General features: G+C 43.3%; 1 protein-coding gene across 1 annotated transcript in view; it reads left to right on the forward strand.

The window, feature by feature from the left end:
- The first annotated feature begins 1294 nt into the window (after positions 1 to 1294).
- The window catches only part of PTGR1 (prostaglandin reductase 1), a 284796-nt gene continuing 261657 nt past the window's right edge, over positions 1295 to 24433 (forward strand). The window contains exon 1 of the mRNA XM_069240499.1: positions 1295 to 1498. The gene's annotated coding sequence lies outside the window, so the exon portion shown is untranslated. The remainder of the gene's footprint in view (positions 1499 to 24433) is intronic.

Below are 24433 nucleotides of genomic sequence, written 5' to 3' on the forward strand. Positions count from 1 at the left end.
AAAGGGGTGGCTGAGTAGCCCTGGTAGTGAAGTGCGTTCCAGTTCAGACAGCTGTGCTCCTGTGATCATGCAATATACACTAACTCCCAGTGCAAGAGCCAGCTGATGAAGTGCGGTGACCCCGTGTCTTATGCTGTAGGCTATGGTTGGAGAAGCAAAGATGAATGATACTTGAGCAGACTAATGAATGAACAAGGCTGACAAAAGCCCCTGTATGGATGTTTATTGGCTTGTATTTTTTGTATTTTAAAAAATTACTAGGATGGGGAAGCAGGTGAAGTTGCCTTTTGGCTAGACCAAAAAACATAAAATACTGAAAGCAGCAAACTCTAGATATTAATAAATAAGGCCTGACAAAACCAATAACTTTGGCTTTTCTTTAGTGCACGGGACACAGGCATGTAACAGTGAGATAAATGTAGACATGCAGACATAGCAGCTCACACAGACACTCAGCCACACACTCACCAGCAAGTACACAAACACGCACAGAAATAATGATTTAGGCACCAATGTGCACACTCCAACAGAAAAGCCAAAACTCATAGACATGGTGCCTTCTGCTTGGCATTATTAATGTCCAGGAATGCGGGCATTAATGATACAAAAGGACCAGATTGCATGGACTAAGATAAGAGACTTGAAATCGGCTTGAATATACACAACATTATATGGGCTATATCTTCTGCTACCTTGATGGAAATACTATAAAGAGTTTCTGTTTTAAGCAGTCCATTAACATTCCTGAGATTGCGCGAGGAATACAGCACCTCATGTCTTAAAAGCCTATATACTAACCTAAGAAAGTAAAACACATGATGGCTGACGTTTTTATATCGGTTAGGTATCGATCAAAATAGCTACAGATTAATTGTAAAAAGGAATGAGCAAACTAATATTTTAAAAAAGCAATACGCACAGCAGCCAGTAGTCTTTCGGAACTCGTTCTCAACGACCTCGGTCGTTCAGTGCTCTCAGAATTCTTAGAGCGAAACGAAATGTGGCATGGGACTCGATGGGAATCTTGAGATATTCCCACACGCTGGCAGCCAGCTCACTCGGTGATAATAGCAATTATCAAGGTTAAAAGGGTACTTTTGTGCTCGGGGACCTTTTGCCACTGCACTTGTTTTCACCAACGGTAGCTGTACCCTTGCTTCCACTCACATATTTAAAGATAAACACGTTCCTACATTGGGGCCCCAATCAAGCATTTCAACTTTTGCTTTTCGTGCAAAACCCCCGCCAGCTAAACACGAGTCCCTCCGCCAATCGGTGAGCTGCCACAGGACACATGACAAAGAGTCGGATTTTTTTTACACTCGGTTGAATTTTGTACAACTTCGCTCTGTGTGGGGAGTAGCCGGGGCGAGGCACTCAGTAGATGAGGGCTCTGGCCGAAGTGCAGAGAGAGGATTGTGTTCTGACCTCGATCGGAGAAGCGGAGCGCCTTCAGCACAAGCGCAGCAACTCTTCTGGTGCAATCCCTCGACGTCAGGTAAAGTGCAAGGCAATGTGGAGTATTACTCAACCGCGCCTTAGCCTACAGTTTACTTTAAATGGCCCTAGGAAACGGGAAGAAAGACGCATTCAAGATAGTTTTAAATTTAAATGTTTCTCTTAACAGATTGAAGTGCCCTAGAGAGAGTTGAGTGTGTATACTTCTTTGTTCTCGGTTCTTGTTTGTGAAAAGACAATTAGTTGTCAGTTATTTATAAACAGTGGCGCTGCACATGCTGCCCACAGCTGTCCTTCAATTAATTCGCAGCGCTAGGCATCTTTAGTGCACGGAGGAAATTCAAAGAGACGTCCTTAAATTCCAGCTGATTATGCTCCGAAGTTTGTACCCACAGTAAATGTCTAGGCGTGAATTTTGCCCGGGAGTATAAATCCGACGCACGTGCCTCGGAGTCGATTTTTTAGACGGGAACGCCTACCTTGCATATAATTAACGCAATGTAGGTGTCCACGCTAAAAAAGGACGCTAACTCCATGGACTTTGGCGCTAGACGCGTCTAACGCCAAAGTATAAATATGGAGTTAGTTTTGCGTCGGAATTGCATAAAAAAAAACGACGCAATTCCGGCGCAAACGGAGTATAAATATGCCCCCTAATGTGGAATATATCCTCTTTTCAGCTATTCACTCACCGAATGAGTGGTAAAGCTATGCACAGACTTCCTCACAAATGTAAACTGAGGCATCTTCAGGAATTGAAACAGTTGCAGCACCAAGGGTCATATTTACTAAAATGTTGCTCCATGGTTGCACCACTCGTGTGGAGCATCCATGACGCAAAGTTCTAGAAGCTATTTACTGAGCCAATCGAGGGGCGATATTCAGCGCCTTGTGCCTTTTTAAAATAAAATTGTAACACAATTTAGCATTACATTTTATTCTGAGAGGTGCTCCGTGGGTGAAACATGAGCGTTCCCATGCAGTTCAGTTCAGTTTGTAGTCTTTATTCAGCTATACCAAGAGTAAGCTATAAAATCACATAAACAATAGAAGAACAACAATAGTCATAAAACAGTAAATCAAAAAATCTCATAAATTATTTAAAGTCATAAAAATGTACAAACCATCATTCTGCATTCTGGCACCAATTGCAATAATTCAATAGTTACTTTTAATCAGGTTTTCTAGAGTGTTATAAGGCTTTCCTAACTTGTATGGCTTTTAGAATATATTGTGCCACCCTATAACACACATTCGGGGAGTTCAAGACTAACAGGAATTCCATTGTGTCCTGGTTGTGTTCTTATATTAAGTTCATTAAAAAGCAGTTTGAGGTAGACAATTCTAAGATGTTCATATAATTTACAAAATAAAACAAAATGTTATGAACTTTGTTTGCTAACTCCATCAATGGGACATCTAACTGTCTCTTGCGGCCAATACCTAGAATGGGGAAATGCTACGAGGTGGTGCACAATACCCAGTCTTAGTCTAGTTAAAACAAACCGGTGCTGCATGTTGGTGACTATAGAGACATAGCCATGCCTACTTGCATCCAATGAGAAGGACATGTAAATACCAACAGTGGTTCTAGTAGTTTTGATTGACTTTCGATTGTCTGCCTTATATTGAATAAATGTGTCCTTAATACGTTTTTTTTAGATACTGACAGCACGTCCTCTGGATTAGGTTTTATAGATCTATTAAAAACAGATTTAAAAGAGGAATCAATAAAAGCTAGCCATAGACTACACATGGCATTATCCAATTTCATGCAGTCTAAAATGAGTTCTTTAGTAAAAACAGTGCCTTAAACAGTGCCCTAAAATCAAAGCTCTCACCTGTAGCACATCTTCCATATATTGTAAACCCATCTCTTGATTTGTAATCCAGTTAGAGGCTGAGGTGGGTAAACATAACATACGTTTTAGAAAACAGTTCTCCTCTAGTTGTAGGGGGTGGCACTTTTTGTATATCCTCACACACCTGCACCATGCGCTACTGTGGAAACAACTCTAGCCCTGTAAATATTCAGCATAGTGCCTTCGGGAAGACTCCCTAGTTTACTGGCAAATCTAAATATAGCTCCTGAATTTCTTCTTAGAGTGTTCCTACCTTAACAGACCAGCTGATCCCACTGCCCATTACTGGAGAACAATACAACCAGGTAATTAAAGCAATTGACAGTACTAATTTCAATGTTCTGAATGTGAAAACTCCTACATTTCTTTACTTTCTTGCCACATGCCATAGTAAATGTTTTAGATTTATTAATTATCATACCCCTTGATGACATGAACTGTTCAAAGCCGCACATTAACTTCTGGAGCCCCATGGGTGTTCTGGAGATCAGGACAACAGCATCTGCATAAAGTAGTGCATGCACAGGGTGTCCAGCCACGTACAGTGGATCGGCCTGTAGTCCCTGCATATGTTTATCTACCCCATTAATAAATAGGGAGAACAATAACGGGGCAAGGATGCAACCTTGTCGAATACCTCTTCCTATCTTGAAGGAGGTGGTGCATTCTCCCATTTGAACAAAGTGCACTTTGCATTTCATATCTCTATATAGGAGAGCCAAAACATTGATGATATACCTTGGGCACCCATGTCTAATAGTGTAGGCCATAGAAGGGCATGTTCCACTAGCTCAAAGGCGCTACTGAGGTCTGCAAAACATAGATATAGAGCACCTTCTTTGGCCTTGGTGTACTTCCCTATTATTAAGTATAAATTAACACATTGCTCTATGTTATCTAATTCTTTCCTAAAACCAAACTGTACAGGGGTCAGGATGTTATTTTCCAGGACCCAATCATTTAATCTTACCAGAATGATTCTACTGAATGTTTTCAGGGAAGAATCTAACAATGATATTGGGCAATATTTTTTAGGGTCATCCTTATCTCCCTTCTTGTATATTGGTATGATAATAGAGGTGTACCAAGACAACGGAATATCCCCAGATAAGGCCAAATTGAAAAGTCTGGTCAGAATTGGTACCCAAAAATTGGTGTTATGTTTGTAGACATCCACTGGTACCCCATTAGGTCCTGGGGTCTTACCCTCAACACTGGTTAGGATGGCAGAATAAACCTCATCTATAGTAATCTGTGGATGGTTGGGGGGCCCCAGATCAAACTGCCCAATTAGATCTACTGTCCCAGTCCCTTCCTTAAAGACGTCTGAATAGTGGGCCACCCATGTTGCACAAGCTACACTAGATCCCAGATCTGGTGGCGTCCATTCTGAGAGGGAGGGGGCATTAATTGTTTCCCAAAACAATTGAATGTTGTTAGTTTCTGTTGCCAGGGCTAGTTTAGACCATGCCTCTTCCCTTAGTTCTTTCTTCCTTTGCTCCTGATCCTTCTTATATTCTCCTTGGAATGACTTAATTACCACAGAGTCTCTGGGTGTTTGTCTGAAGGGCTAATTTGAGATTCCCCCTGGCTTTGATGCAGACATGGTTGAACCACCCCTTATTATACTTAGGCCGCCTATTCTGAGTGTTATTGGTCAGGAGCCACTGTATATATACAGCAATTATACTAAAACACCTTAGTGGTGGTGCTTCGATATCCTCCTGTAAGCAATAACCAATTTCTTGGGAGTAGCCACGTATGACATTCTGCAGAAAGTCAACAGGCTCAATATCTTCCCATTTCGGTCTCACCCCATTGGTTCTATGTGCCTCAACCTGATTAGGGATAGTATAAAACAGATCCCTTGACCCCCAAAAAATAGTTGGGAGAATTACCGAATCATGATCACTAAGTAGGGTCAACCCCGTATAGGGTGTATCACAGCTGTTTTGTGCAAAGGATGACACAATAATATGGTCTATAATAGAGGATGAGTTGGCACCTCTATGAGTTGGAATTAACTTGCCATTATCTCCTGGCTTACGTTTCATAAGTGTTAAGTCAAATGTGGACAACATCTGGTTAAGTGCCTCCCCATACTCAATGTGGCCAAAATGGTCAAACCCTGCCCCACCAGGGGTGGTAAGCCTACAGGACCGAGATAGGGCCTGGAAGCGAGGCTAGATATTAAAATGGCTGACCCAAAATATAATGGAATTAGAGCAGTTAGGGCGTAAAAACTTGTGTAAAGTTTGGTCCAAGACGTGAACAACCCTACAGCGGGTAGAGTCAAAAACGTTATTATAATAATTAATTAGGACACATCAGCCATATTCTTATACTTAAGCCACAACAATTGGAAGTAAGCGGACTCCAGATAAGTCTTTTTGACCACTACAGGGAGTTTATTAGAGATAAGCACCAGGAGCCCCCCTTAGCCCTCCCAGATTGTGATTGTATAGCTGGCAGTAGGTGTGAGGTAAATCCATGCACATATACAGATGAGACACACCATGTTTCTTGGATGCAGACCACATCTAACTTGCTAATTAGTGAGCCCCACACTTCTGTCTCAATTTTGATATGTAAACCCTGTACATTCCATGTTGCAAAATAGTGGCACCCATTAATGTTATCAACAAACACCTGAGTCCCCGAACCTTTCTTTCTGAGGGTGACTGCTTTTTGAGCTACTTCTATTGGTTTCCCATCTCTGTTGTTGATAGTATCCACAGGGACCATACCATCTGTGCTCTGTTGTACTAAGAGTGTCTTGTTGAGGCTCATGACCATCTTACGTTTGACAGTTCCCACAGTACTAGACCTTGTTGTCTCACGGTCTACAAGTCCCTTGTATGGCAGTCTGTCATTGTCTGCCAGTTAGCTTAATGCCTGATATTTATTACTTATAAGTAACAGGGAGGTACAATGTAAATTATCAATACCTTCGTAGCCTGGATGTGCCGAGAAAATCCGTGACTGCATATGATGTGAATGTCTGTGTCCTGGCTGTACTGGTTGCAAGTATCTATAGAATACACCAATCGGGAGCAATTCTGGGGTGTTAGCATCTTGGGGACGAGAAGAGGTCCTGGACAGGATATCCCTCACCAGCTGAGGACTTCTAAAATTGATAATTATGCAATTACCCCCACGGTCTTTTACTAGGGGACCCACCCAACCTAATCTCTGAGTTAGAATTATCAGGGGGACATAGTCCATTGAGAATAAATTGTTCTGCACTAGCAATGCATAACCTTATTCTTCAAGGCCCCCTGATGTTCACTTCGATCAGGCCGTAGAGGGGGAGCATTGGCCATAATAATTACATAAGGGCAACACTCTGGTGGTAGATTAACAGTAGGCAGTTCTTCTCTCATATGTAGGTGGGCAAACCCAATCTTCGGGGGGTTCTGGGTGAACTGTTCATATGCTTCAGGATTTTGTATAGGTCGTAGGCCATCTGAAATGAGACCGAGTCTTCTTAGTGACTGTATGCCACCCACTAGGTTGGTCTATTTCTTGGGCCTCCCTTACTTGCCCTTGTATAGGGGCCCTATATCCAGTGCTCAATACAGTTCCTGTCAGATCTATTATGTCTGTGCCCTGTGATATATTTGTAGGACCTATCTCGTTATCGGTAGTATTCTGTGCCACAGAAATCTGGGGGTTGGAGGACACCATTGGCAGAGAGAGCTTCTGACAAATTTCCAGTATTTCCCCCCCCCCTCCAATTTGTCCAATTTATCATTGATTGGCTTTAGCAAGTTATCAAGGAGGGACGTAAAATCCTTCCAATCTGTAGATACCGTATTTTCAAACATAATAGGGCCCAGGTTACTATCAACCAGTCTTCTGCACCGTTTTTTGCTTTTTACAATAGGTGACTGGCTTGCTGGTGTAGGGTTTACGCAGGGTGGGGTCCTAGGCTCTATCTGGGCAGCCCCATTCCTCATGACTGCTGCATCAGTAGTGTGATGAATATCATGTACAGATACAGGGGGTATGAGGGTACCCTCTAATTCTTCTCCCAGTCCTGCAACCCTCAAGAATAAATGCCTTTCGGCGAGGTCGATTTCCTTTGAGATGACATCTACTGCTCTAACTAAAAAAGAATCAATCGTGGTACGGCAGGATTCCATATCTGCCTTCTGACCCCCTGCTTTCTGCTTGCCCATAGTTAGGAGTTTGTGTTCCACCTCCTTAGATAGGCAACTTCTATCTGGGGGAGGGGGGGTGGATTTCCCAATAGCCTTGACCAATGGGGCCGAAACTCCCCACATTTCAGACCTCTACTTGTTAAAAGTTATCAAAAACATCCAGGAGAGGGGACTGAAAATATCTCTAAAAAGTCAATAAATATATGAGAATGAAATGCGTAAAAGAGGATAGGACACAAAACCAAGAGAGCAGGCCGAGCCTGGCCTCTGTCGGCCGCTGACGGGTGCAGACGGGCCCGTTCTTGGCCTGGTCTTAGTCCGGGCATGCGCCCGGGTGCGTCCCAAGTGTGTTTCACGCAGCAGAACTGCAAGTCTTAACTAAAGCGCCTTGGGTGCAGAAGAGCGTTGGGGGCAGCCTCCTCCCTCAGGTCTCCTGGGAAGTGTAGTTCGGCCCAGCCTTCCGCCCATTGTCAAAAGCAGAGTGATGCGCGCAACAGAAGCGCAAGTATCAATCAAAGTACTTTGGGCGTGGCAGAGCATCCTGGGCGTCATCTTCCCTCAGGTCTCATGCGAGGTGTGGTTCGGCCCAGCCTTCCTCCCCATGTCAAAAGCAGAATGATGCACATTGCAGTGAGTCTCAATTAAAGCGCCTTGGGCGTGGCAGAGCGTTGTGGGCGGCCTGCTCCATCAGGTCTCCTGGGAGGTGTGGTTCAGCCCAGCCTTCTGTCCCCTTGTCAAAAGCAGAGTGATGTGCACAGCGGAAGCGCGAGTCTCAATTAAAGTGCCCTGGGAGTGGCAGAGCGTTGTGGGCGGCCTCCTCCCTCATGTCTCCTGGGAGGTGTGGTTCAGCCCAGCCTTTGGCCCTGTGTCAAAAGCAGAGTGATGCATCCACCCATGGATTTCACGTAATTCCATATTTACAAAGGTTTGCAAACCTGGGATTGCGTGAATTCACTACGCCTCCCAGAGAATGGTGTAATGAGGAGAAAAATCTTATTTCTCCTCGTTATTTCCTCTTTCTATGAGTGCTACAATCTGCAGCACACATTGAAAGAGGAACATGCCTTGAGAGATTGTTTTTGTGTCTTTGCTTGCTGCCATGCATTGCAAGAAAGTTTAGTAAATATGCCTCACAAACTGGTACAGATTTACCAAGCTTTGGAGTCAGTGTTTGTGCGACACAAAGCACACCTGATCACGGCAAGCAGTTTTCTGCATTAAAGATTATTTTACATGAACAGTTGATGCGAGCACAGCTCTTAATCTTTTTGCTTAGCCTTGTATCAGATACCATGGGGCATATTTATGAGCTCCTTGCGCCTCCGGAGCATCACTTTTTGTGATGCTCCTGCGGCACGAACTACAAAATTATATCTATGAGGCTATGCAAAGCCACATATCTATAAGGCCATGCAAAGCCTCTTTGTGTGACTTTGCATGGCCTCAGATACGTAGTAAGGCAAGGCAGGGCAATTTGCTGCGTTGCCTTACTCTGCGCTCAGGATGCGATCCATGGACGTTGCAGTGGGTGTTTCCACGCAACACCCATGGATTTTGACGCTTCCGTAGATTCACAAAACAATGTAATCCTGGGGATGCGCCAAAACCTTGCGCCTCCAGAGGTCAAGCATAATGAAGAGAAATAACTTTATTTTCCTTCGTTTTTTTCCTCTTCCCGTGTTTGCTGTATTCTGCAGCACACATAGAAAAAGGAAAACTTCTCTCAAGATTTTTTTTGTGCAGGAAGGTGCTCCTTCACAACAGAGAGGCCATGCAAAGCCACTTTGTGTGACTTTGCATGGCCTCATAGATATGGAGTAAGGCAAGGAAGCGCAATTTGCTGCGTTACCTCACTCTGCGCTCAGGATGCGATCCATGGACGTTGCAGTGGGTGTTTCCATGCAACACCGATGGATTTCCTTAGATTCACAAAACAATGCAATCCTGGGGATGTGCCAAAACCTTATGCCTCCCAAGGTGAAGCGTAATGAAGAAAAATAACTTTATTTTTCTTTGTTTTTCCTCTCTCCGTGTGTGCTGTATTCTGCAGCACACATAGAAAGAGGAAAACTTCTCTCAAGATTTTTTTGTGTGCAGAAAGGTGCTGCTTCACAACACAGAGGGCCAGTCTCCTACACCAGAGCAGGAGCCAAGCCATTGTCATATCTGGCCTATAAGCAGTCGTGGCTGGCGACTTGGAAAAGTAGGGGGCCGGATAAAAAAAAATCAAATATAAATTTAAAAAAACGTACCTGGTTGTCGCCGCCACTCTCCACTGCACTGCAGGCTCCAAGCCTGCCCTGCGGCCAATGATGACACTGCTCAAAGCAGCATTATGCAATGCAGACTGGGAGCCTGAGACGGCTCTCTCAAACTCGGCTACACAGTGCCGGGTTGGAGAGAGCCCTTGTTCGCATGTGTGTTTGACTAGCTAGAGACAGCCGGCCAAACATACATGCGCACTGAGGGGAGTGCTCGTCACCCCTTGGCCCGGCCCCCTTTAAAAATAAGACTATAATAAGCGTAGTTTATTATAGTTTTATTTTTAAAGGTTTCAGCTCCTGCTGCTGGCGGGGGGCGATGCTCCTCCATCCTAATAAGTCACGCAAAAATGCATGGAAAACCATAACAAAAACGAAATTAAAATATATGCAGATTTCTATCACTGCATTACGTGACATTTAGGAAAATTATTACTTTTAAATGTAGCCATTGAAACATTAATCAAACCACCCACTCAGTTTGGCATCTGGCCAATTTTGTTATTATTTATGGAGCAATGTTATAATCATATTATGTGATGAGTGAGGTTGTTGTATGGTACTCACCCTGAATTTAACAACTTAAAGGTACTCTCAAGGTACTCTCAAAGTTGTTGATCAAGGAAAATGAGGCAAAAACTATCACAATTTAGTGAGGTATGAAAGATGGGGTTTGAACCGAGGTTTCTGATTACACACTGTGCAATATGGCTGCCAGAATGGTAGCTCCCTCACTCCCCCACTTAAAACCAAAGAACAAGGCATTGTACTTAATTATTTTAGGAGTTAAATTAGTACATTGTGTAAATTACTACAACCTGTTTAACAAATGTACTGAGCACAAGTTAAATCAATCTGACATAAGTCTTTATTGAATAAAAGTATAAAGGGTAACCAATACACTACTTTTGTGATAACCTCAATGGCTTTTCCTGATTAAACAAACAAAATCGTTGCAGGTAGAACTGAGCACCTCACTTATATAGTAGCATGCTACTTGCTGAAAAGCTCTTCAATGCCTGCTATGGGGTAGTAAGCACTCAGGTGCCCTTTATTAGGCACTTTTTTGTCTTTAAAATTGAACTAGGGTGGCAAGAGATGGAGTGTCAGGCTCTGTTTTGGATGTGCAGATGCCAAGGACAGGTGACAGCCCAGAGCCAGACATTTGGCCAGGACCAGATTTGAGCTGTTCTTGGTTCACCTACAGAGAGTTAGCTGCACCTCAGGCAATGGCAGAGCACACTTTGTTCTGTTTGTGTGGCGACGTAGGTGCTGTTTTTAATGCTCCCAGCTTTTTCAGACTTGCACTGTAAGCGCTTGTTCCATTTTTAATGTGGTTTGTATTTCAAATTAGTTTAGCCTCATTATCACTGATTTTTATTGCAACTTTTGCTGCAAGGTTGCTGGCTATGTTTCAGGGTCACTCGGGAAAAAGAAATGATAAATTTTACTCATGGAGGGTTGAGGCTTTATGAGGGAGACTTTTTTATGTTGCAAGTTTGCCTCACACAGCTGCTTGTTTCACAGCATATTTGGGACGTTTTGACAGGGTGAGGGTTGGAGTGTTTCTCATTTTAATGCATGGTATAGGGCCTAGTTTAAGAATATTAGGGTAAATGTATGAAACTGTTAAAAATGGGGTCTCTAGTTGGCAGTGGTTTGCAAACTGTCGAAGTAGGGTCCTCACTCTAGTCACGGTAAGGGAGTCAAACACCTAAGATAACCCCTGCTCATCCCCTTGGCAGCTTGGCACAAGCAGTCCAGCTTATCTCAGAGACAATGTGTAAAGTATTTGTACACACAGTCACACACACACACACAGTATCACAGTAAAAATACCACACAAGTAATCTACACCAGGTTAGAAAAATAGCCAATATTTATTTGAGTAAAACAAGACCAAAATGGCAAATATCCAACATACACAAGTAAAGATAGGACTTTTCAGAGATGAAATCTTAGTAAAGCGCTTAGAAAATGATGAGGAAACAAAGATGTTGCACGGAGTCAGGGAGGTGGGGCGTCACTGGAGCTGGTGCGGCATCAGTTCCTTACTACTACCGGGGAGGTGAGGAGTCAGTTACTTACTGCTAGACCAGGGAGGTGAGGCATTGATTCCTTAAGGTTGCAAGGGAGGTGATGCGGCATCAGTGGCGAGGTGTCGTTCCTTACAAACCGGGGGGCCGGTAAATCTAGCAAGTCAAAATGTGTGTCATTGACTTGTACTGTTTCAATCACACCACGGGGCTACAGGTGCTGCGGCAGACTCAGTTGGGTATCACAGTCGTCAGTGACATGGCTCCCGGGACTCATACTATGGCAGGACTTTGGAGGCACTATGGTGGCATTAGACCTGTGTTGCAGGTTGCAGTCGTTGCACTCAAAGGAGACCACGGCTCTGGTGCAGGTGGCGGCGCGGAGTTGGAGAGCGACACTGATTCCGAAGTTGCTGTGTAGTCGTTGTGCTTAGTTCTTCTTAGTTGCACCAGAGCTCACTTCCAAGGGCCCAGGAACTGGATTTGGCACCACTTGGCAAGTCAGGGCTCTCAGCAAGAGAATCAAGGCACTGGTAGGTGAAGACTTTGATGGACCTAAGACTTCTTGACAGGAGGCAAGCTCAGTTCAAGCCCTTGGTGAACCTTGGAAAGCAGGATGTAGAACACAAAATCCAGTTCTTTCACTCCCAGGAGAGAGGCAGCAAGCGGCAGGCTAGCAAAACAAAGCAGCAGGCAGAGTGGTAGTACCTACAGCATCCGGCTCTTCTTCTTGGCAGAATGCCCTCAGTTCAGAAGTGTTCTATCTATTTGGGGTAAGTGGTCCAGTACTTATACCCATTTCTGTCTTTGACGTAGGCAAAGACAAGAAGTCTTTGTAGTGCACAGGACCATGTCTTTCCTTGCCCTGGCCACAGATACACTCAAGGGGGTTGGAGATTGCTTTGTGTGAGGACAGACAGCCCTATGTCAGCTCCTCCCACCACTCTAGCCCAGCAAAACCCATCAGCCTTGGTGATGGGCCATCAGGATATGCAGGACACACCTCATCTCCGTTTATGTGACTGTCAAGAGTGAATACACAAACAGCTCAACTGTCATCCTTACTCAAATGTCGATTTAGCAGACAGGCAGGGGCACAGAATGGTTAAGCAAGAAAATTACCACTTTCTAAAAATGGCATTTTCAAATTTACAATTCAAAAATAAACTTCACCAACAGATTTTTAAATTTTGAGTTCAGAGACCCCAAACGCCATGGGCCAGATGTAGCAAAGTGTTTGCGCCTCGCAAACAGCGTAAAACGCCGTTTGCGAGGCGCAAAAGCCTCTGCAAAATGCATTTCCGACTCGCAAATAGGAAGTGGTGTTCCCTTCCTATTTGCGACTCGCAATGCTATTCAATTTTGCGGTCGCAAATGAAATCGCAGTTACCATCCACTTGAAGTGGATGGTAACCCAGTTGCAAACGGGGACCCCTTCCCCTTTGTGAATGGAAACAAAAATAATTTTTCAGAGCAGGCAGTGGTCCTATGGACCACTGCCTGCTCTGAAAAATACCGAAACAAAAGGTTTCGTTTTTTTTTCTAAGTGTACCTCGTTTTCCTTTAAGGAAACACACCAGTGCATGTCCTATCTTTTAAATACACTGCACCCTGCCCACGGGGCTGCCTTGGGCCTACTTTAGTGGTGACTTACATGTAGTAAAAGGTACGGTTTGGGTCTGGCAAGTCGAAATGGCAGTTTAAAACTACACTCGCAGACATTGCAGTGGGAGGCCTGAGACATGTTTGCAGGGATACTCATGTGGGTGGCACCATCAGTGCTGCAGACCCACTAGTAGCATTTGATTTACAGGCCCTGGTCACCCCTGGTGCGCTATACAAGGGACTTACTAGTAAATCAAATATGCCAATCATGGATAAAAAATTACCAATACACTTTAGACAGAGAGCATATGCACTTTAGCATTGGTTAGCTGTGGTGAAGTGCCCAGAGTCCTAAAGCCAAAAAACAGGTCAGAATAAATAGGAGGACGAAGGCAAAACATTTGAGGATAACCCTGCAAAAAGTGCCAGGTCCAACAGAAACCATTTTGCATCTGTAAATCTTGTGATTGGCAGAACCATTGTGTGTGTGAAATAATTTTTTTGTAAGAATCCATTTCTCTTAAAAAGGGTTTACTGACACGTACCGACTTGCCATTAAATGCCAAAAATGTGAGGAAAAAGTGTTTTTTTGGCCAAGTTTTGAGGTTTGCAAAGGATTCTGAGTAACAGAACCTAGTGAGAGCCCCACAAGTCACCCCATCTTGGATTCCCCTAGGTGTCTAGTTTTAAAAAATGCACAGGTTTCCCTAGGTGCCGGCTGAGCTAGAGGCCAGAATCCACAGCTAGGCACTTTGCAAAAAACACGTCAGAGTTTAATGTAAAAATGTGATATGTCCATGTTGCGTTTCATGTCGCAGGCACTAGGCCTACCCACACATGTGAGGTACTATTTTTATCAGGAGGTTCGGGGGAAAACAGAATTGAAAAACAAGTGTTATTGCCCGTTGTCTTTCTCAACAATTTTTCCTTCCAAATGTAAGACAGTGTGTAAAAAAGACGTCTATTTGAGAAACGCCCTGTAATTCACATGCTAATATGGGGACCCCAGAATTCAGAGATGTGCAGATAACCACTGCTCCTCAACACCTTATCTTGTGCTCATTTTGAAAATACAAAGTTTTTCTTGATATCTATTTTTCACTCTTTATATTTCAGCAAATGAATTGCTGTATACCCGGTATAGAATGAAAACCCATTGCAAGATGCAGCTCATTTATTGGCTCTGGGTAGCTAGGGTTCTTGATGAACCTACAAGACCTTTATATCCCTGCAACCAGAAGAGTCCAGCATACATAACAGTATATTGCTTTCAAAAATCTAACATCGCAGGAAAAAGTTACAGAGTAAAACATAGAGAAAAATTGTTGTTTTTTCACCTCAATTTCAATTTTTTTTTTTATTTCAGCTGTTATTTTCTGTAGGAAAACCTTGTAGGATCTACACAAATGACCCCTTGGTGAATTCAGAATTCTGTCTACTTTTGTTTAGATGTTTAGTTTTCCCAGATCTAGCACTGGTTTCACACCCATTTCTGTCACTAACTGGAACGAGGCTAAAAGCACAAAAAATAGTAAAAATGGGGTATGTCCAGGTAAAATGCCAAAATTGTTTTGAAAAATTTAGTTTTCTGATTCAAGTCTGCCTGTTCCTGAAACCTGGGAAGATGGCAATTTTAGCACTGAAAACCGTTTGTTGATGGCCTTTTCAGGAGAAAAAACAGGAGCCTTCTTCTGCAGCCCTTTTATTCACATTTTCTTGAAAAAAACGAAAGTTGATCAAAAACCCATAATTCCATTAAAAAAACAAAGGTTAAAGTGAGGTTACAATTATCTTATGATAACCCACATTAATAGTTGTTAAAAAAATCTTCTAAATTTACTTTAAAAATCATCGTAGAGTTGTAGCTACGTAAAATTGAAACAAACGCTGTTACAGGCATGTTATGTTTAGGGCCACGATCCATAAAACGCACAACAGCTGTGCAAACCATAACTCTCAAACCAAATGCAATGCTTATGAACTCACAGTATTTATGACAGTAAATAGCAGCATCTAAAAGCAACATGTAATTAAACAGCAACACATACTAAGTGGTATGGGTAATGTGGTATGTAATCTGATCTGTCGAAGTACAACATTTGTATCTGCATCTGTTTTATTAGTGGTGGTTTAGCCATTACGGGAGGACAATGTGCACATGATCACTCCTGCTTGATAAATGATTTACATTTCTGCTTTACTTCTTTATTCAGTACCACTAGGTGTAGAGACCCATTTGTGTTTGTTAAAAAGCAAACAAAAAAAAATAAACATATTATAGACATGGCATTATGCTTTGCAGGACAACTCTTAAACGTTTGCCAGGTTATTTTGCTGATGCCATGCCAAAAATGCGCCGCCACGTCTCAATTTTTATGTGTCTTTAGCTCCCATAAATAATAATGACAAAATAATGACGGGAGCAAGCACTAGAAGTTGCCAAAGTCCAAGGTCGCAGCATGTATACTAAACCATCAGAGCATTCTTACTGCTGATCTCTGGGTTTCTTCCCAATCATTCTGGGTACCTGAGCTAAGGTCAGGCGAGGCACTGCCCCCGAGGACTGTATCTCACTTTCTACTACACAAGAGTCTCTTAGTGCACTATTTGTGCGCACGGGTTCCTCCCGCCTACCTTCTGGAAGACTCCTTATACCAACACAAGAAGAAGAAAAGTAACCTACTTCTGATGCTGCCGGAGAGGCTCTTTACAGTTCTGCTCACATCTCAGCAGAGAAAGTGGTGCTTCTGCCCTCCTCTCTCCCCAGCCACCACAGGATTCTACCCATGAACAGTGAGGTTTTATGCCACAACACATTGAGTGCGGACACAGTGGCATGTGTTGGTGAAAATGACTTGCCGGTATTTTGTCCCTGTGCAGGTTCTTTAGAACTTGCGAGTGTATTTTTAAAAAGAAAAACAACAGAATAGCAATATGTACTTCAGTATGTACTTTGAAGCTAGTATGTGCTTGATTCTGATTTATCCAAGATCAGTATGAACATGTAGCCCCCCCCCCACCCCGAACATGCAGCTGAAGAGGGCCAATCTCCTGATGCTAGAGTCCAGAACTAATTTTTTATCTGAAAAATGTGGACAAATGTAAATGAAAATGGTTTCACAGTTTTGCACTGGATGCAGAATAAAGGTGCCCACCGCGCTGGCCTAGTAGAGTTCAAGATTTCATCTCCTACAATAGACATATTAATTAGCATTTGAGAAATGAATTTTCAGTTGAGTATATTGGCCCAGAAAGGAAAGTCCTGCTGGCTCCTATATTCATATCAAACCTTCATAAAATAGACTTTCATAAATGTTCAAATTACAGATTTGAAATAATGCACTTGGCGCATATCTCTTTGAAACAGATAAGGTACCAAGAATGCGCAATTCTTTAAAAGACATAGGAACTTGCAGATTACAGAAAAACGTTATATGAAAAGATCCCGGATAGCATCCCTCCAAGGAATGGCTCAGAACATGAAATGTGTATTCTACATCCAGTCCAAAACACTGTCAAGTTTAAACCAACACTAACATTCGGCTATTTAAATAGTTGCTTTAAGAGAAAACATATGCGACAGTCGAAGTGTTTTGGACTGATTTGTAGAAATCTTGTCAATCTGCAGTTGTCAAATACACTTGTGCATTGGGTCATTTGTGCTTGTGCAAATTACACTCCATGTGGGAAACTGATGCTGCGCACGGAAAGATGGGAGAGGCAGCTCTGTGGGAGTCACAGAAACAGGCACATTCCTCATTCACAGAAGAAATGTGCCTGCCAGTGCACTGTCTCTCCCTGCCCTTCCCCTTCACCCCTCGGGGCCTAAGCGAGGAGCCCCGGTACAATACAGTTAAGGAGCATATCATGGCAGCCCAGTTTTCTGAATGCATATATGTGAATTATCTATAGTTGCAGTGTGTCTGTGTGTAAAGTTTGCAGGCCTCGTGTGGCAGTCTGAAAACCACTGTGTTATAAGTAGACAGCGTTTATATTGCTGAGATTGCCAGGCCTGTTTATTTCTCACCTACTGGTCTAGAGTCAGCTTGGCCAATGACCACACATGGGCATTGACCACCTGCAGCACGTTGCGATCAATCCCTGTGGCCAAATCAAATCAAATCAAATCATTAACATTTATAAAGCGCGCTACTCACCCGTGCGGGTCTCAAGGCGCTAGGGGAAAAAGGGGGGGTTATCGCTGTTCGAACAGCCAGGCCTTTAGGAGTCTCTGGAAAGCGGAGTGGTCCTGGGTGGTCCTGAGGCTGGTGGGGAGGGAGTTCCAGGTCTTGGCCGCCAGGAAGGAGAAAGATCTCCCACCCGCCGTGGAGCGGCGGATGCGAGGGACAGCAGCGAGTGCGAGGCCAGAGGAGCGGAGGAGGCGGGTGGGGACGTAGAAGCTGAGGCGTCTGTTGAGGTATTCTGGTCCCTTGTCGTAGAGGGCTTTGTGTGCATGGGTGAGAAGTCGGAAGGTGATCCTTTTGCTGACAGGGAGCCAATGCAGGTGTCTCAGGTGTGCGGAGATGTGGCTGCTGCGGGGTATGTCGAGGATGAGGCGGGCCGAGGCGTTTTGAATGCGTTGCAGGCGATTTTGGAGTTTGGCTGTGGTCCCGGCGTAGAGGGTGTTGCCGTAGTCCAGGCGGCTCGTGACGAGGGCGTGGGTCACGGTTTTTCTGGTGTCGGCGGGGATCCAGCGGAAGATCTTGCGGAGCATGCGGAGGGTGAGGAAGCAGGCGGAGGACACGGCGCTGACTTGCTTGGTCATGGTGAGAAGAGGGTCCAAGATGAAGCCGAGGTTGCGGGAGTGGTCTGTGGGGGTCGGTGCGGTGCCGAGGGCCGTGGGCCCCCAGGAGTCGTCCCAGGCGGACGGGGTGTTGCCGAGGATGAGGACTTCCGTTTTTTCAGAGTTCAGCTTTAGGCGGCTGAGCCTCATCCAATCTGCGACGTCCTTCATACCCTCTTGTAGGTTGGTCTTGGCGGCAGGGGGAGCGACCTACCCTACACTCACTAAGCATTGCCAAAGGCCACGCGTAATGTTTGCTGGCTCTTCATGGGTAGGTGGATGTCGTGTAGAGGTGCATGTGGTATATGATCAAAAACACATTATTCCATCGAAAAAACAAAGGTTAAAGTGCGGTTACAATTATCTTATGACAAACCACATTAATAGATGTTAACAAATCTTAGAAATTTACTTTAAAAAATCATTGTAGAATTGTAGCTATGTAAAATTGAAACAAATACTGTTACAGGCATGTTATGGTTAGGGCCACGATCCATAAAACGCACAACAGCTGTGCAAACCATAACTCTCAAACCAAATGCAATGCTTATGAACTCACAGTAAATAGCAGCATCTAAAAGCAACATGTGATTAAACAACAACACATACTAAGTGGTATGGGTAATGTGGTATGTAATCTGATCTGTCGAAGTACAAGATTTGTATTTGCATCTGTTTTATTAATGGTGGTTTAGCCATTACGGGAGGACAATGTGCACATGATCACTCCTGCTTGATAAATGATTTACAATTCTGCTTTTCTTTTTTATTCAGTACCACTAGGTGTAGAGACCCATTTGTGTTTGTTAAAAAGCAAACAAAAAAAAAAAACATATTATAGACATGGCATTATGCTTTGCAGGACAACTCTTAAATGTTTGCCAGGTTATTTTGCTGATGCCATGCCAAAAATGCGCCACCACGCCTCAATCTTTATGTGTCTTTAGCTCCCATAAAAAATAATGACAAAATAATGACGGGAGCCCGCCCTAGAAGTTGCCAAAGTCCAAGGTCGCAGCATGTATACTAAAACATCAGAGCATTCTTACTGCTGATCACTGGGTTTCTTCCCAATCATTCTGAGTACTTGAGCTAAGGTCAGGCAAGGCACTGCCCCGGGGACTGTATCTCAGTTTCTACTACACAAGAGTCTCTTAGTGCAGTATTTGTGCGCACAGGTTCCTCCCAGCTACCTTCTGGAAGACTCCCTATACCAACACAAGAAGAAGAAAAGTAACCTACTTCTGATGCTGCCGGAGGCTCTTTACAGTTCTGCTCACATCTCAGCAAAGAAACTGGTGCTTCTGCCCTCCTCTCTCCCCAGCCACCACAGGATTCTACCCATGAACAGTGAGGTTTTATGCCACAACACATTGAGTGCGGACACAGTTGCATGTGTTGGTGAAAATGACTTGCCGGTATTTTGTCCCATGCAGGTTCTTTAGAACTAGTTTGTGTATTTTTAAAAAGAAAAGCAACAGAATAGCAATATGTACTTTGAAGCTAGTGTCTTCATGAGTCTGATTCTAGTATCTGCATGCCACTGATTACCACGGTCACTGCATAGAGAGTGGGAGCGTGATAGCCCGATGGATTGTGCTTGTGCAACCAGTGCTTAATTTGCGCCAGTGGTAGCAGGTGGGGCCAACCAGCACTTACTTTTGGGCACCCACCAGCAAATAATTTTCTTCATCATGCTTTGACACAGAGCAAGAGAGACAAAAATACAAAAGGAGAAAAAAAGGAGAACGAGAAAGAAGAAAAAAGAATGACAAAGGGAGAAATAAGATATGAAGAAAACCTGCAAGGATGAGTTTGAGGTTCAGCTAGTGTCTAGTGATGGATTAAAAATGCATGAACATACAGCCTTGGCATTAGGCACCACAACATTCTGCAGCACTGGCGGCAGCTTCTGAGCACTAGGTTGGGCCTCTGCATTTATGATTTTATAAACTGCGCATTGGGTGTGGCCCTTTAGCAGAGGCATGGCAAGCCCCAGTACTGTCTGCAAGTGTGAGAGTGCAGCCAGCTCTGGCATGGCAGCCCCACCTCCATGCATATTCTTACATACGATGTTCCAGTAGAATGCCTGTGGTCTTTTAAAGGCGATACTCAATATGTAATTGTTAGACCTTTCAGCCTTAGATGGTCTTCCCCCAAACATTTTGCCCCACCCCTTCCATTTCTGCTGCACTTATTTATGTTAGCATTTGGACTCTGTGTAGCATTCATCACTAGGAGCTACTTCCCAGGGATTAGGGATGAAATGCTATTGAGAGATAAGCCTTTGCTGTGCCCTGTGCACTGAAGAAGATGAGACCATACATGTTTGAAGCTCACTTCTGAGTTCAGACAGACCACAGGTCCTTCAGGTGGCTAATGCCAATGAGGGTTGAGAATCCAAAATTGTTGAGGAGGTATATCTCCCTACAGGGACTAGACTTTATAGTGGAACACTTTAATGGGTCAGACCACTCCAATGCTGATGGTCTGTTCAGGCTTTTCTGCCATAGTCAAAAGAACTCCCAAGGGGTTAAGTAGTTCTCACCATTTTCAGATGGGGGGCATGCTAGAACTATCAGCCTTAGGGTGGTTTTCCTCCAAACGTTTTGCCCCACCTCCTCAATTATTGCTGCTCTTATTTTTGGTTGCCTAATCTAATGTACTTACAAGTCCCTTGTGCAGTGGTATACCCAGGGCCTGTAAATTAAATGCTACCAGTGGGAATACCAGATGGATTAAACCCAGATATGTGACTGGGGTGAATGTTTGCATTGCTAAGCATTCCATCCATCATCTTTTCTTTTTGCTTTTTGTCGCCCTACATGGGAACTGCATGCCCAGACGTGGGTCCTGTACTCACTGTTCCACTGGATTCAAGCTAGCCTGGCTGATGAGGGGTGATACCTCATAACCAGTCCCAGGATGCTTGTTTTCGGTCCAGGGAGGACCTGGCCTGGCAGTTCGGGCTGGACTGTTCCCATGGGGAGCATGGTAATGACTGATTTGCATATGGGTGGATCCAAACTGGGGTGGCATGTTGAGCAACAAAATGCTGGATTAAACCCAGATCTGTCATTCCGTCTATTTTGGAAATTTCTAAAAACAAAATACAATGGACATTCAAAATAGAATCCCAGTAAATCTATTTATGACATGTAATGAGATGAAATCATTGGGGCAGCATGCACATGAAAAGGGACACTTTGTATTCATCAAGTTAACATTTCTTTGTTAACAATATTGGAGATGATAAAAGTTGAAAAGAAAGTACCACACAAAGCAGTTTCTTCTTCATTTCTTTCTGTGCCACTGTGGCTGGATTATTCCTTTTGGTGCTGTCTAACATTGATTTGCTAATGGGTTGTGCCTATTTGGAATCACACAGGCAAGTAAACAGAATAGAAATGGAATGTAATTACCAGTGGCTAGGACCGACTCAAGTCTACAATCCGTTACTTGTATATCCAATAAATATCCAGTTCCCTCAATCTCAATTTAGTTAGATACACTAACACTTTATGTTCAAGTTTGAAGTGCCTTAGGGAGCAAAGCTGCATCTTACCGAGGTCCTGTTGGTATGAGGCTTGACTTAGATTGCTGCAGTTTACCTTCTGATGGGATTTGGTCTATCAGTTCGCAATTTGCGTAGCTAGTCACTTTCTCACGTGTCACATTGTGATGTCTCAAAATGCTTGTACTACTGAATATCGTGATAGAAGAACATTGTAGACAAAATACTGAAGACCAAAATATCAAAAGGTAAGTAGATATAGAGGAATTATTGTCAGGATACATATATGTGCAGTTAGGTAGGGAAAATCTGTACTTTGTTAACTTTGGATATTTTGGTTTCAATATTTTGTCCTCGATATTCATGTACCCTGATAATTTGATCTTCAATATTCAGGGAACTCACTCCAAAAGCTATTGCTAGTCGTGAGACTTGAAACACACATGCCACCTTCTGCTCACACATGATCAGGCAACTTCGAACATTCACATCTCCAGTGTTCAATACCGTGATTTATCTCCAGATGTTCCTTTTCCCAATTCATTGTACGAAGCATACATCGTCACCAGTTCAGAAGTATCTTCCCCAATTGTGTACTTATTTGTTCTTTGTATCACCTAATACATTCAGTTTTGCAAAGGATAGACTTACTAAGAATTTTTGTAAATATCTTTTTCAAATTATTTTTAATTTTACTCACAAATCATGCAAACTCAATCATGGGAAACACATTAAAAATCAGTAAGATAGATCAAAACGTTGAGCATATTCTGAGGTGATGCTTTAACAGAGTTGAACCCCAGCATGACTCACGCATCCTTCTGGCTTTATTTTCCACAATGTGGATTACTGAGCTGTGTTATACCAACTCGAGCCTGATGTACAAAACAGCCTGATCCTAGTGCAGTGTTTTTTTATTGTGCTGAGGTCAGCCTTCCCATTTGTCATGTGAGGGATTCCACTAACCCCATCCCCACAAATTGTGGCATGAGGGATGATGTGATCCCTTGCAGTTCGAAGGAACTTGTGAGAAAAAGTCAAACACCCCTCATCTTAATAAAATTGATGGGGCAGGAATTTGTTTAAGACTCAGTACAAAAAGTTGTCTATACTAGGATGGAAGCCTACACGGAACATCTGAACTTTAACCCAGTATATGCAGGGAGTTGGCATTGTGACCCAAAGGTTGCGATGCCATCAAAAATGTGAATGCATTACTGGAGGACTGGCCTCCTATGCAGGTGTACCTTCAAGCATTTGCTTGCTGATTCCTGCCTCACTAATATCAATAAATTGTATGGATTTTGATTTTTTTGTGAACACTCTTGGCTTTGCAAGGAATGTAACCATCCCCTGCAGAGTCATGGGGGAGGTTGGTCACAGCGAGATGCAAAACCTTACACTGTGACTTGCCTCTTTGAGTACAAACAAATTCCAAAAAGGCCCTATTTGCATTTTTTGTACATTTCAAAAGCGATTCGCAAAGTTGTTTTTCAATTATTATTCACTTAGAACATTTTGCAAATGAAGGTGTAATGCAAACATTATCTAAAATTGCACTGTGACTCGACATCGAAATTTACACTCCTTTGTACATTTGCACTACTGTGCACAGACTTTACGATTACAAAGTATTTTGCCCTTACGGCTCGCACTTTCTATATATTAGTCCCAATTTGAAGATCATTTAGCAGTAGTACTACAAATTATGTGCATGGTAATGCAACTACAAATGTTATGTAATCCAGTGAATTTTCCTACTTTTTTAAAATGATGATGTTTGTGTTTTTAGTTTCTAACACTGTGCTATTTTATATTCAAGAAAAGTACTGATTTGACATGGCCCTGCTTCCTTGACTTCTGCTTCTTTGACCAACAAACCTGTATACCATCCGACTCTCCTACTCGCAAGAATTTTCAGCGAGTGAGATACCAAAAACTAAAAAATTAAGAATGATATTTTTAACATCTTCGAAATGAACAGAAATCATTGTATGCATCTGAAAGCTATGTCCGAGGCGAGTCATTTGCTTAAGCAAGCATTAGTGATTCTTTGAGTGACTGGTCTGTTTGCAGAACATAGGGCCAGATTTAAGGAAAAGTGGCGCAGCACGGTGCTGTGCCAAAATTGCCAGCTGCTCGGCGCCACTTTAGAAACGCAGGGATGCGCCGTATTTAAGTGAATACGGCGCACCCCTGCGTTTCCCCCTGTGCTGGTGCTAAATTTAACTCCCAGAACCAACGCAGGTATCCTTGCATCATGCAAGGATGTCTGCGTTGAGGGGTGTGATTGTTTATGTGCGGGAAGGTGTCCTTTCCAACACATAAACAATCACTAATGGCGCTTTTGCACTTCTGGGTGTGCTGCACAATGCAGCACACACTGAAGTGCCAAAGCTTCATTTTCAAATGATTGTTTATGATTATCCCGCACGCAATCAATCGGTTTTGGCATTTTGCTCTTTCTATGCATGTTGCAGATGGCAGCACGCATAGAAAAAGCAAAAAACGAGGAGTAATAAAAGTATTCCTCCTTGTTGTGCCTTGCTAACACCAACCCTGGGGGTGGCGTTAGATTTTGGAGCTGCTTCAGGTTTACGAAATTTCATAAATATGAGGCAGCATCAAAATGCAATGGGTGTTGCTGTGGCATGCCTACAGCAACACCATTGCATCCCCCATCCATGCACAGTGTTGCGTGGGAAGGGCCCATATTTGCAAGGTGGTGTTAAGCCACAAAAAGTGGCTTAA

This window comes from Pleurodeles waltl, chromosome 1_2 (genome assembly GCF_031143425.1).
Source record: "Pleurodeles waltl isolate 20211129_DDA chromosome 1_2, aPleWal1.hap1.20221129, whole genome shotgun sequence".
Lineage (NCBI taxonomy): Eukaryota > Metazoa > Chordata > Amphibia > Caudata > Salamandridae > Pleurodeles > Pleurodeles waltl.